The 12,884-nt window shown below is 45.5% G+C and overlaps 1 protein-coding gene across 6 annotated transcripts in view; it reads left to right on the top strand.

Moving 5' to 3' along the window:
- Positions 1–12,884, top strand: part of ZFP3 (ZFP3 zinc finger protein) — a 95,127-nt gene that overhangs the window by 64,080 nt on the left and 18,163 nt on the right. The window contains exon 3 of one of the 6 annotated variants that reach the window (XR_011492208.1): positions 409–482. The exons of the other annotated variants lie outside the window; for them this stretch is intronic. The gene's annotated coding sequence lies outside the window, so the exon portion shown is untranslated. The remainder of the gene's footprint in view (positions 1–408; positions 483–12,884) is intronic. 6 annotated transcript variants of the gene reach the window in all.

Below are 12,884 nucleotides of genomic sequence, written 5' to 3'. Positions count from 1 at the left end.
GGGGACACACGCAATTGTCAGCTCACCACGGAAGTGATAAATCCCACTAGGGAGTATCCTAAAGTAGGTGGCCAATGCTTTGGCCACCTGATGCAAAGATCTGACTTCTAAGACCCTGATGCTGGGAAGGATTGACGGCGGGAGGAGAAGGGGACGACAGAGGATGAGATGGCTAATGACATCACTGACTCAATGGACATGAGTTTGGGTAAACTCCGGGAGTTGGTGATGGACAGGGAGGTCTGGTGTGCTGCAGTCCATGGGGTTGCAAAGAGTCCGACATGAATGAGTGACTGAACTGAACTGAACTGAAGGAGTATCCCCCTTCTGGGAATCAGGACCCCAAATCGGTACTCCTTTCTCACCTTATCTTCACTTATTTGAAAGATTATTGTCTCCATTTTACAGGTAAGAACATCAAGGTTCTGGGTGGTTACATCAAGAATCAGCTCTGCACAGCCCAGGAAAGACCTTCAACCCAGGTCTGTCCATTTGCAAAAGTCTAGGTTCTTTCTTATTAAGGTTGACCCAAAACTTAGCTGCTCAAAACTTCTCTAAGAGCAAACGATAAATGATCTTTCGAGAAGTGAATAAATGCTTCGATAGGTAGAACTTATCTTCTGCTACTCCTTGGTGACTCCTTGGTTTATGTCTCATTGACTCATGCCATAAATGATTCTGCTAAGCCTTTGGGATGGCAGGTTCAGCTGAGATGCAGTGAACTTGGTCAGCCCACTGCTTCCCACAATGCACTTGGCACAGCACATCCAAGCAGGGACGTCAGGACGTCCAAGTGCCGGACGCTGTCTGCCAACAGCTTCCTACATGACCCCTTGGCCTCCCTGGGCCTCGGGCTCCTTGTCTGCAAAATAGAAGAGTTTGATAAACAGGAAGGTGCTTCAGAGATTGCGCCATGAATCTCTCTTCCATTATTGTCTGCTCTCAGCAGCTGGGACAGGATACCTCCTCAACCACCCTCCTCAACCCTGGACCTCAGCACAGATCTGGGCACAACCAAAAATGCCTAATGGATACGTGCTGACTGAAAAAAGAAGCCAAGTCATCTACAGGGTAAATAAGTGAGTTACATACCCAAAGGAGGCAACTCCATTCTAGCAACCTTGAGGGCCTACTTTGCCAGGTCGCATGCTGGTGGCTTAAGGGCCAGAGAGAAGAATTAAACACAGCGCCGGCTCTCAGGAAAGCCTCTCAGGTACAGAAGGAAGCTGGAAACAATATAATGCTGGCGAGGTTCAACGCCCTTTGCTGTGTGCCAGGACTCTGCTCTGAGCTGAGCAAGTCTCCCTTGGGGAACCCTTGTTCTTCAGGGCAGAAGGGCACATAAGTGATTACCATTGAAACCAACGAATACTAGTGTCATGGGAGCACAAAACGAGAGGGCTGAGAGGGCATTTGAATTGGGCCTTGAAGGATGTGTAGGAGCTCACCAAGGGGAGAGAATGTGGAGAGACCAACCCAGAGTGTTTGGGCAGCAGCAGATGGTTGTGTGTCTGGTGGGGAGTGACTGTGTTGGCGGAGGGAGTCTGACAGCAAAGTTGAGAGCCCCCATCAGGTCGTTTGGACCTGCCCACTTCCTTGCCGCCCACACTTTCCCTGGCCCCGCCTCTGGCTTCCCACCACAGGAGGAGGACAGGAAGTTGGGGTGGTCCCTTTGGCCTTCTTCTAGCACATCTGACGGAGAAGGCAATGGCACCCCACTCCAGTACTCTTGCCTGGAAAATCTCATGGACGGAGGAGCCTGGTGGGCTGCAGTCCATGGGGTCGCTAAGAGTCGGACATGACTGAGCGACTTCACTTCCACTTTTCACTTTCATGCACTGGAGAAGGAAATGGCCCCACTCCAGTGTTCTCGCCTGGAGAATCCCAGGGACGGGGGAACCTGGTGGGCTGCCGTCTATGGGGTCGCACAGAGTCGGACACGACTGAAGCGACTTAGCAGCAGCAGCAGCACATCTGAACTGCTTCCTGCAGGAGAGGTCCCTGCAGGGATCAAGGCGCCCTCTGGTGGTCATCTGTGGAACTTTCCTCTCCTCAGGATTCTGAGCAGAGGTCAGTCTGGACAACTTTATCACCCTATGGTTGAAAGTATCAAACTACCTTAAACTAAAAGAAAGGGGGGAAAAAACAACAGTTCTTATTTTTGTCAGAATGGACAAGACCTTGGAGGTAAGGCTGGGCAAATAAGACGTTCACCGCTTAAAGCCACAAAACCAGTGACCATCAGACTAGAGGAGACTCAGAAGGGAGTCTAATCCATTCCTTACCCCCCACGATTCAGTGTCCTGGTTAACATCCTGCCAGGTAACACACAGCTTCTGCTGTGTTGTTTCTTCTCCCTAAGGTGGCCCAGCCACCTATAACATAAAGGTCTTATTCGTTGTGCCCCTTCACCAGTGTTCACTAATTCCTGCCATGAACAACAGCTGAAGACACGGGTGTATGGAGTCATGTGGACAGAAATAACATACCCACAGGCTGTGGTTTCTGACTTCCCTGCTGACACAGGGAAGAAGTTTCCACTTGTATTGTGTGGCATCAAAACAGAATCAAAACCAATGGGTGGAAGCCCTCGGTGTGGGAGCAACCCTTCTGGTGGCACTTGGTGCACTCCTTGGAAGGAGTGGCCACTGAAGGGGGGACCTGAAGCTTAATGGAGTTTGCCACCTTGAACATAGGGCACAGCTGGGCAACCTGGTAGAGTGGGAAAAGCACTCAACTTGGCAGACTCAGATTTGAGTGAGGTCCTTCCCAACACTTCCCTTGTCTTTTGTGGCTCAGCTGGAAAAGAATCCACCTGCAATGCAGGAGACCTGGGTTTGACCCCTGGGTTGGGAAGATCCCCTGGAGAAGGGAAAGGCTACCCCCTCCAGTATTCTGGCCTGGAGAATTCCATGGACTGTATAGTCCAAGGGGTCACAAAGAGTCGGACACAACTGAGCGACTTTCACTTCACACTTCCCAATGCAGCTCAAGTGACTCCACTGAACCAGGATGCCGATGTCCTGAAACAGGGTAGCAGGACTTGGATGTAAGGACTCTTCCCAAGAGGGAGGCAGGAAGGTCAGAGTCAGGGTAGGAGCCGTGACCATGGAGGCAAGAGGCTGGAGTGATGGAAGAGGGTCATGAGCCGAGGAGAGCCGGCAGCCCCTGGGAGTGAGAAAAGGCAGAGCAACAGGTTCTCCCTGAAAGCCTGCAGAAGGAACCAGGCCTGCCAACCTATTTGGGACACCTGACGTCCAGAACTGTAGAAGAGTACACTTGTGCTGTCTTAAGCCCCTGCATTTGTGGTAGTTTGGCACAGCCACCAACAGGAAACTAATACTCCTCCAGAGAAGGAAATGGCAGCCCACTCCAGTGTTCTTGCCTGGAGAATCCTGTGGACAGAGGAGCCTGGTGGGCTGCTGTCCATGGGGTCGCACAGAGTCGGACACGACTGAAGCGACTTAGCAGCAACAGCAGCAGCAGCATCTCCTGAATCCTACCAAACCCTCTTGTACACGTCTAAGCCAGTTCAGAGATGGCTTCAAGGTCATTTGCTTACCCAGACAATCCTTTCAGAACTAGTATCACGCCATCAGGATAGTTTCACCCCCCCGCCCCCACTGCCAGCTCCTTTTTTTTTTTTTTTATCTCGTCCATTCTGTTCCATGGAAACTTCTAAATGATGGGTCACAGTTGTTTGCTGTTTGGTTGAGAACTGAGGGGATTTGGTGGAAGGAGGAAGGTTTATTTTTAAAAATCACACATACACAGAAGATCAGTCTCTGAGAAGCTGTGAAATCTTGTCCAATTTCAACTTTACTCACAGGAACCTACCCAAGAAAGTATTCAAATGAGCCACTCTTTTTTCTTTTTTTCTTCAATAAAATATACATAACATAAAATTTACCATTTTTGCCATTTTTAAGTGTAGAGTTCAGTGACATTAAGTACATTTACACTATTGTGTAACCATCACCAGCATTCCTCTCCAGACCTTTCTTGTCATCCCGAAGTGGAACTCTGTCCCAGTTAGACATGAATTTGATGCCCAAAACTCAGCCTCTGTGCATAAGTGCCAAACTGAATCTCAGACAGATTCCTGCATGAAGTAGAAAAGAATAGCTTTATTGCTTTGCCAGGCAAAAGGGGGCACAGAGAGGTGGTGGCCTGAAAACCTGTGTGTCCCAACCAGGGAAGATTTGGTAAAGAGTTTTACAGCAGTAGTTCTAGGGTGGGTTTGCTGATAAGGATCAGGGTGTGTTCAAGGCCTTCACTCCTTTAATCTTGTCTTGGTAGTCTCTTTACAAAATTAATTAGGCTGCCTTGGGTGTCAGTCCCAGCCAGTGGAATCTTAGTTGCATCATGCAGCGTAGGGCTCTCTAGTTGTGGCATGTGGGCTCAAGAGCCCATGGGCTCCAGAAACTTGGCACATGGACTTTATTGCTCAGCGGCACTTGGGATCTCAGTTCCCTGACCAAGGATCAAACACGCATCCCCTCCATTGGAAAACAGATTCTTAACCACTGGACCACACCAGGAATATCCCAAAAGATAATTTTCAATGAAAGATAAAATCATGGGCTTCCCTGGTGGCTCAGTGGTAAAGAATCTGCCCGCCAATGCAGGAGACACAGGTTTGATCCCTGGTCCAGGAAGATCCTACATGCCTTGGAGCAACTAAGCCTGTGTATTACACCTACTGAGTTTGTGTTCTAGAAGCCTGGAAGCCAAAACTACTGAAGCCCAAGCACCCTAGAGCCTGTGCTCTGCAACAAGAGAAGCCACTGCAATGAGAAGCCTTCACAGTGCAACTGCCGAGTAACCCCAACTCACAGCAACTAGAGAAAAGCCCACCCAGTATGAAGACTCAGCACAGCCAAAAATAAATAAAATTACAAAAAAAGAGAGATAAAATCATGAATCTCATGCAGATATAAAAATGAGCACCTGTTAAAGTTTTTTATCCTACTAATTAATCAATGAGGCAACCAGGCAGACATTAGAGTAGGTTTGAAAGAAAATCCAAAGAACAGACAAATTTATAGATCAAGAGTATTGAAATAAATGTGCAGATGTGAGCCAAACTGGTTTTTCCACGAAGAGGGTGGGTGGGAAGAAAGCCAGCCTCTACAGGATAGGACTGAATTTCCATAGCTCTAGATAAGAATCATTTCTGTCTTGCTATCAATTATCTCTACACTTTATAGAGGACTAGGATCAGAAAACAGAGGGATGACCTCTAGAGTTTACATAATGCATAGTTTCCCACTGAAACTTTTTTTTTTCTCTATGAGAAGTAGCAAGGCTGAGGAGAAGAAATTAAAAAGAAGAGCAGACCAGGGGACTTCCCTGGTGGTCCAGCAGCTAAGACTCTGCTCGAAATGCAGAGGGCCTGGGTTCAATCCCTGGTCAGGGGACTAGAGGCCACATACCACAACTAAAGACCCCACATACCCAAACCATGATGGAAGATTCTACATAGGCAACTAAGACCCAGTGCAACCAAGTAAATAATAAGTTAAAAAGAAGAAGAGCAAACCAGTGGAGTTTCTGAGGGAGGAAGGACCTCAGGAGTAGGGGGAAAAAAAGTCCACACTATTTCTGAAAGCGACTAGAGCTTCAACTATTAATTTGTTACTTGGGACACTACTGAATTTTGCAGTGCAACTCTGATGTGAAAGAGCTCAGGGTTTGCTTCGGGGGCAACAGGAAGGGGAAGCCACAGAGCAAAGTGGGACCCCAGCGCCGTCATGGGCAGGAGATCCACGGTGTCGGATGAAGGCAAAGCTGCAGGGGAGTGGTACTCGGGCTACCCAGGCGGTCTGACCAAGGCTGGACCTCTCAGACCAGGGGCCACCAGGGTGTTCTCCACGCCAGAGAGGCCCTGAGGCCTAGGCCTGGATGGAGAGATGTGCACATTCCAGAAATGAGAAGTGCAAGGTTACCCCCGAAGGAAGAATTCTGAGATGGAGGGAATTCCTGCCTGTGGACATGGAACAGTCTGGAGTCCCTGTGACCACTGCTTGGAGAGCACTGCCTGTGATTGCTGCCCTGGCATTCCCCAAACCTGAATGAGGGAAGGAACCACTTCAGCGCCAACTGAACTGAAAAGATTCAGAAAGCTAAAGCCTGGCTGGTGCGGCTGAACCTCGCTTCTGCCTCCGTTCACCCTTTTCCTGGGGTCCTCAGTGGAGTCTCCTCTGAAAGTCTGCAGATATTCTCCCCTCTACCACCAGATGGCGCACCTCTCCTAATTGTCAAACCAGACAAGACTCGCTTAACAGACTCGTTAGAAGCTGGGAAAGATTGAAGACAGAAATCTGAGAAGGGGACGACAGAGTACGAGATGGTTGGATGGCATCACCGACTCAATGCACTTGAGTCTGAGCAAGCTCCAGGAGATGGGAAAGGACAGGAAAGCCTGGCGTGCTGCAGTCCATCGGGTCGCAAAGAGTCGGACGGGACTGAATAACACACAGAGGAGCCTGGCAGAGCCCAACCCAGCCTGCGCGTAAAAACCATGGGAATTTCTACCGTCTGGGCTGGAGGAGGAGCAGTGGAAAGCAGATGATGGCTGGAGAGCGGAGAGCCCAGACAGGGAAAGAAGATTCCCATCTTCTCCAACCCGCCTGACCACGTGCTGCTATATATATATATTTTCACTTCACACTCATTGGTTAGGGCTTCCCTGATGGTCCAGTGGTTAAAGACTGTACTCCCAATGCTGGGCACCCAAATTTGATCCCTGGTCAAGGACCTAGTTTGCTCATCCTGCAACTAAGACCGACGCAGCCAAATAAATTAATTAATCTCAAAAAACAAGATCAACCCTTTTCTCCTCCAAAATATGTTTAATAATCATTTGTCATGTGCTCTGTTCTCTATGCTTGGGGAATACAGAAGTGCTCAAAACATATATCTCTGCTCTCCTACAGTTTATTTTCTAGATAGGGAACAGTCACGACAGGAAACATAACACAAATAAATATACAATACAGCAGGTGGTAGCAAGGATTTTGGAGGATAATAATTCAATATTATTGTGTAATTGTGTAACTGAATCACTTTACTGTACATCAGAAATTAACACACTGTAAATCAACAGATTAAAAAGCTAAGTCTTACTATATAGCACAAGGGACTATACTCAATACCCTATAATGAACCATAATGGAAAATAAAATAACATCTCTTGATGAAAAATTTCCAAGCATTTGATGAATCAGGAAGCTACACTTCATAATGGGGAGAAACATCAGTCAATCAAACAGACCCAGAAGTGACAGAGATGATGGAATTAGCGGACAAGAGCATGTTAAATAGAGACTTTTTTTTTCCAATTTGATAAAAAATGTAAACCCACATATCCAAGAAACTCAAAGAACCAAAAACACAAGAAATGTGAAGAAAATGACACCAAAGTACATCAAAATTTAAACTAGCAATAAAGAGAAAATCTAAAAGCAGCCATAGGAAGAAAGGACACATTACAGCTAGAGAAACACATTTTTCATTAATCTCCTTGTTGGAATCAGGGTGACCTAGAAGATAGGGGAGAAACATTTTCAAAGTTCTAAATGTAAAAAAACAAACAAACACCATCAATCTAGAATTCTATAGAATGACAAAACAAATACTAAAATTAATGAGTTTAATAATATTGCAGGATACAATAGAAAACTAAATTATGTAACAGCAATGATTAATCAGATATTGAAAATTTTCAAAATACCATAAAAATATTAACTACTTGGGGAGACATCTGACAAGGACATGTAGGACTTGCACATTGAAGACTACAGAGAAATGAAAATAAATCCCAAATAGAGACCTATATTATATTCATGGGTCAAAAGACTCAATACTAGTAAATGTCCATTCTCTACAAGTTGATCTACAAAATCAACATGATTCAAATCAAAATCTCAGTGGGCTTTTTTGGTGGAACAAGTTGATTCTAAAATTGAGATGGAAATGCAAAGATGGATAATGGCCAATGTAACATGGAAGAAGAACAAAGTTGGAGGACTTAATAATACCTGATTCAAGACTTACTGTAAAGCTCAAATAATAAAAGTAATGTGTTGGGCTTCCCTGATGGTCCAGTGGCCAAGACTCTGAACTCCTAGTGCAGGGGACATGGGTTTGATCCCTGGTCAGGGAACTAGATCCCACATGCCGGAACTGAAAAGGTCCCACATGGCTGCAAGAAAGACCCAGTGCAGCCACATAAATAAATACTTAAAAGAAATGTATTATCAGTACAAATATATCAAACATACAAATAGATCTTTGGAACAGAATATAAAGTCAAGAAATAGACTTGTATTTATATGGTCAGTTGGTTTTTAACAAAGATGCAAAGGCAATTCCCTGAAGAAAGGCTTGTTTTTCAATTCCTTAAATAGGTCAATGGAACAGAATAGAGTGTTCAGAAATAGATGTACACATATATGGTCAATTGATTTTCAACAAAGGTACAAAGGCAATTCAGTGCAGAAAGAAAGAATAGTCTTTAAAAAAAAAATAGTGCTGAAATCATGGGACATCCACAGGCGAACAAAACAGAACAACTGAAAAATCAAAACAGACAAAGCAAAACCAAACACTCAAAATGAACCATGGAACTAAATAGAAGATTCAATATTATACAACTTCTAGACAAAGACACAGGAGAAAATCTCTCTGACCTTAGATTTAGCCAAGATTTCTTAGATACTACATTAAAAGCACTATCCTAAAAGAAAAAAAATCAATAAATTAAACTTAGCCAAGATTAGAAACATCTCTTCATTGAAGATAGGACACCACTAAGAGAATAAAAAGATAAGCCAGAGACTGGAAAATATGTGAAAATCATATATCTCTTAAAAACCTGAACTCTGAAAACTTACTAAGAAAACAAATAATCCAATTAAAAAATGGGGAAAATATTTGGACACTTCACCAAAGAAGATATAGTTAGTCAGTCAGTCAGTTCAGTCGCTCAGTCGTGTCTGACTCTTTGCGACCCCATGAATCACAGCACGCCAGGCCTCCCTGTCCATCACCAACTCCCGGAATTTACTCAAACTCATGCCCATCGAGATTGGTGATGCCATCCAGCCATCTCATCCTCTGTCGTCCCCTTCTCCTTCTGCCCCCAATCCCTCCCAGCATCAGGGTCTTTTCCAATGAGCCAACTCTTCACATGAGGTGGCCAAAGTATTGGAGTTTCAGCTTCAGCATCAGTCCTTCCAATGAACACCCAGGATTGATCTCCTTCAGGATGGACTGGTTGGATCTCCTTGCAGTCCAAGGAACTCTCAAGAGTCTTCTCCAACACCACAGTTCAAAAGCATCAATTTTTCGGTGCTCAGCTTTCTTGACAGTCCAACTCTCACATCCATACATGACCACTGGAAAAATCATATCCTTGACCAGACAGACCTTTGTTGGTAAAGTAATGTCTCTGCTTTTTAATATGCTATCTAGGTTGGTCATAACTTTCCTTCCAAGGAGTAAGCGTCTTTTAATTTCATGGTTGTAGTCACCATCCGCAGTGATTTTAGAGTCCCAAAAAACAAAGTCTGACACTGTTTCTACTGTCTCCCTATCTATTTCCCATGAGGTGATAGGACCAGATGCCTTGATCTTAGTTTTCTGAATGTTAAGCTTTAAGCCAACTTTTTCACTCTCCTGTTTCACTTTCATCAAGAGGCTTTTCAGTTCCTCTTCACTCTCTGCCATAAGGGTGGTGTCATCTGCATATCTTAGGTTATTGATATTTCTCCCGGCAATCTTGATTCCAGCTTGTGCCTCTTCCAGCCCAGCGTTTCTCATGATGTACTCTGCATATAAGTTAAATAAGCAAGGTGACAATATATGTACTCCTTTTCCTATTTGGAACCAGTCTGTTGTTCCATGTACAGTTCTAACTGCTGTCTCCTGACCTGCATACAGGTTTCTCAAGAGGCAGGTCAGGTGGTCTGGTATTCCCATCTCTTTCAGAATTTTCCACAGTTTATTGTGATCCACAGAGTCGAAGGCTTTGGTGTAGTCAATAAAGCAGAAATAGATGTTTTTCTGGAACTCTCTTGCTTTTTCGATGATCCAGCGTTTGCAAATTGCAACTGAGTCATTGAAAGCATCTCCAGCATAACGTTGTTTTTGTTGTTTAGTCGCTAAGTCATGTTCAACTCTTTTGCGACTCCATGGACTGTAGCCCACTAGGGTCCTCTGTCCATGGAATTTTCCAGGCAAGAATACTGGAGTGGGTTGCCATTTCCTACTTCAGGGGACCTTCCTGACCCAAGGATCAAACCTGAATCTCCTGCTTTGTGGGCAGATTCTTTACTGCTGAGCCACTAGGGAAGTCCATTTAGTGGTTAGGAGAAATTGAAATTGAAAATTGAAATCTCAATCTACACACTTGTTAGAATGACAGCAATAAAGAAACTCACCATTCAAGTCTCTGTGAGCATGTGAGTGATCTTTTACATTCTGGTAGGAACTTAAAATGAAGCAACCACTCCACGGAAAATAGTTTTGTAGTTTTTGAAAAAGTTATGAGACCCACTTCCGCCACGGAGCCCCTATTTGTTTACCCAAGAGAAATGAAAGCACATGGCCAGGCGAAGATTTGTACACAAGCACTCAGAGATGCTTTATTTGGGAATCAAAAACTGGGAGCAATTCAAACGTTCATCCACAGGCAAATGGATAAACAACTTGCAGTACATTCATACAATGGAAAATATTAAACTGAGCAATAAACAGAAGTGCCTTGTTGATCCACGCTACAACAAGGATGAATCTCAGAATAATTGTGCTGAGTGAAAGACTCTGGACAAAAAGGCATGTGTACTGTATGAGTCCATCTATGCATAACCATTCCCCCACCCCAAACTGCAAGCTAATCTATAGTGACAGAAAATGTATCAGGAGTTGCTGTGTGTGGGGGATGGGGGGAGAAGTGGGAAGAAGGGATGACAAAAGGACATGCAAAAATTTGGGGGAGGTGATAAATATGTTCATTATATTGACTGTGTTGTTGGTGTATGGGATATATATTTTTGTACACATCAAAACTTAACAAACTGTACCTTTTTTTTTTTGGCCATGCCACTGGCTTGTGGAATGTTAGTTCCCCATCTGGGGATTGGACCTGGGCTCTGGCAATGAAAGAGCTGAGTCCTAATCACTGAATCATCAGGGAATTCCCAAAAGTGTACACTTTAGATATGTGCTGTTTCTTTTATGTCACCAATACCTTGAAACGCTGTTGAAAAAAGGGTCTGGGGAGAAGGCCGAGTGTCAGAACATGGAGGACTTTGAAAGCCAGACTGAGGGACGTGAGTGACCCTGGAGTGATGGGCCGCACTGGGCTGCTTCAGATAGAATTTGGTCTTGAGGAGTCAACCCTTGTGGGTAAGGCCAGAAATAGCCCAGAGGGGCAAAGTCAGGGCAAGAGATTCATTTTTTTTTTTCCTAATTAATTTGGCTGTGCCGGGTCTCGGTTGTGGCATGAGGGTTCTTGTTCCCTGACCAGGGATCAAACCCTGGCCGCCTGCTTTGTGAGCGCAGTCTTTACCTCTGGACCACCAGGGAAGTCCCAGGAGATTCTTGTAATGGCTCCACCAGGGGGTGGGGTTGTATTCTAGAAATAAAGGAAGGAAAAGCAACTGGATCAATGATGACTTAAGACCTATTCCCTGGCTCCCAGGGCAGTCATTTAATAAACCAAATCTAGGGCAAGGAGTGCCTTTAGGGCTTGAAAAAAAAAAAAAAAATCCTGCATGCCTGCTTCTTTCTTGTTTCTCCCTTGTGGATGGGGTCTGGTGACCACAGCTCTTTCTGCTGACCATGGCTGGGCTTACTGCCTGTCAGAGAGCCACTCACTCAGCCGCAGCTCACCCAGCAGGAAGGGGCCCAACCAGCTGAGGCACTCCTCCTACTGATCTTCCAGGCTCCTCCTGTGCCCAAGCCAGGCACTGATTTCTCCCTCAAGTCCCGGTCCCCCTTGGGTCTGACCTCCATCTTTCCTGCTTTCATGTAAGCCACGCATTCTCATCTCTGCCCTGTGTCTTGATTGAATGAATCTGGGGTCGCTGCCCAGACATCTAGCCCCCTCCTCACTGCCCAAGGACCCACCTCAGTTTACTCCCGAAATGCCACAGCTGTCACTGTCCCCTGATTAATGGGTGACCCCATCAGGTGACAGAAATCTAAATATAGCTGTGGCTGCCTGCCTGGCTGGCTCACTTCCTGTATGTGTTCAGGGCAAAAGACCAAGATGTGTGCCTTCCCCAAGCCTGCAGATCCAGACGCTTGCTGCTGAGAGAGTACTCAGGGCACAGGTTTGCAATCTGATGACAAAGAGAGAAAGAGCAGGTGTACGTGTAGAAGACAGCACAGTCCAGGGAAAGATGGGGGCCAAACCCAAGGCTAGAGGCAAGGTTTGGAGCTTTATAGAGTGATTGACATCCCTGAAGGATGGATTTCTCAAGGTTTATCCTTCCTTGTGGGGAATCTGCAGGAGCTTTTGATTGAGATCTTAAATGAGCATCTGAACACCCTCCCCACATTGAGTATTTCATTCTTTTATTTAGTTATCCTTGCAGCAGATATTGATTGAAGCCTCTTCACTGCAACTCTGGTTGTAGATCTACATCCTGCTTTCAAAGAGTGCGTGCTTAGTCACTTTAGTCGTGTCCGACTCTTTGCGACCTCATGAACTGTAGCCCACCAGACTCCTCTGTCCATGGGATTCTCCAGACAAGAATACTGGAGTGGGTTGCCATGCCCTCCTACAGGGGATCTTCTCGACCCAGGGATTGAACCCTAGTCTCTTGCATCTCCTGTATTGGCATGTGGATTCTTCACCCACTGAGCTACCTGGG

This window comes from Odocoileus virginianus, chromosome 17, assembly GCF_023699985.2.
Source record: "Odocoileus virginianus isolate 20LAN1187 ecotype Illinois chromosome 17, Ovbor_1.2, whole genome shotgun sequence".
Lineage (NCBI taxonomy): Eukaryota > Metazoa > Chordata > Mammalia > Artiodactyla > Cervidae > Odocoileus > Odocoileus virginianus.
Note: the sequence above shows the minus strand (reverse complement) of the source record. Positions and strands in the feature narration are given on the sequence as shown.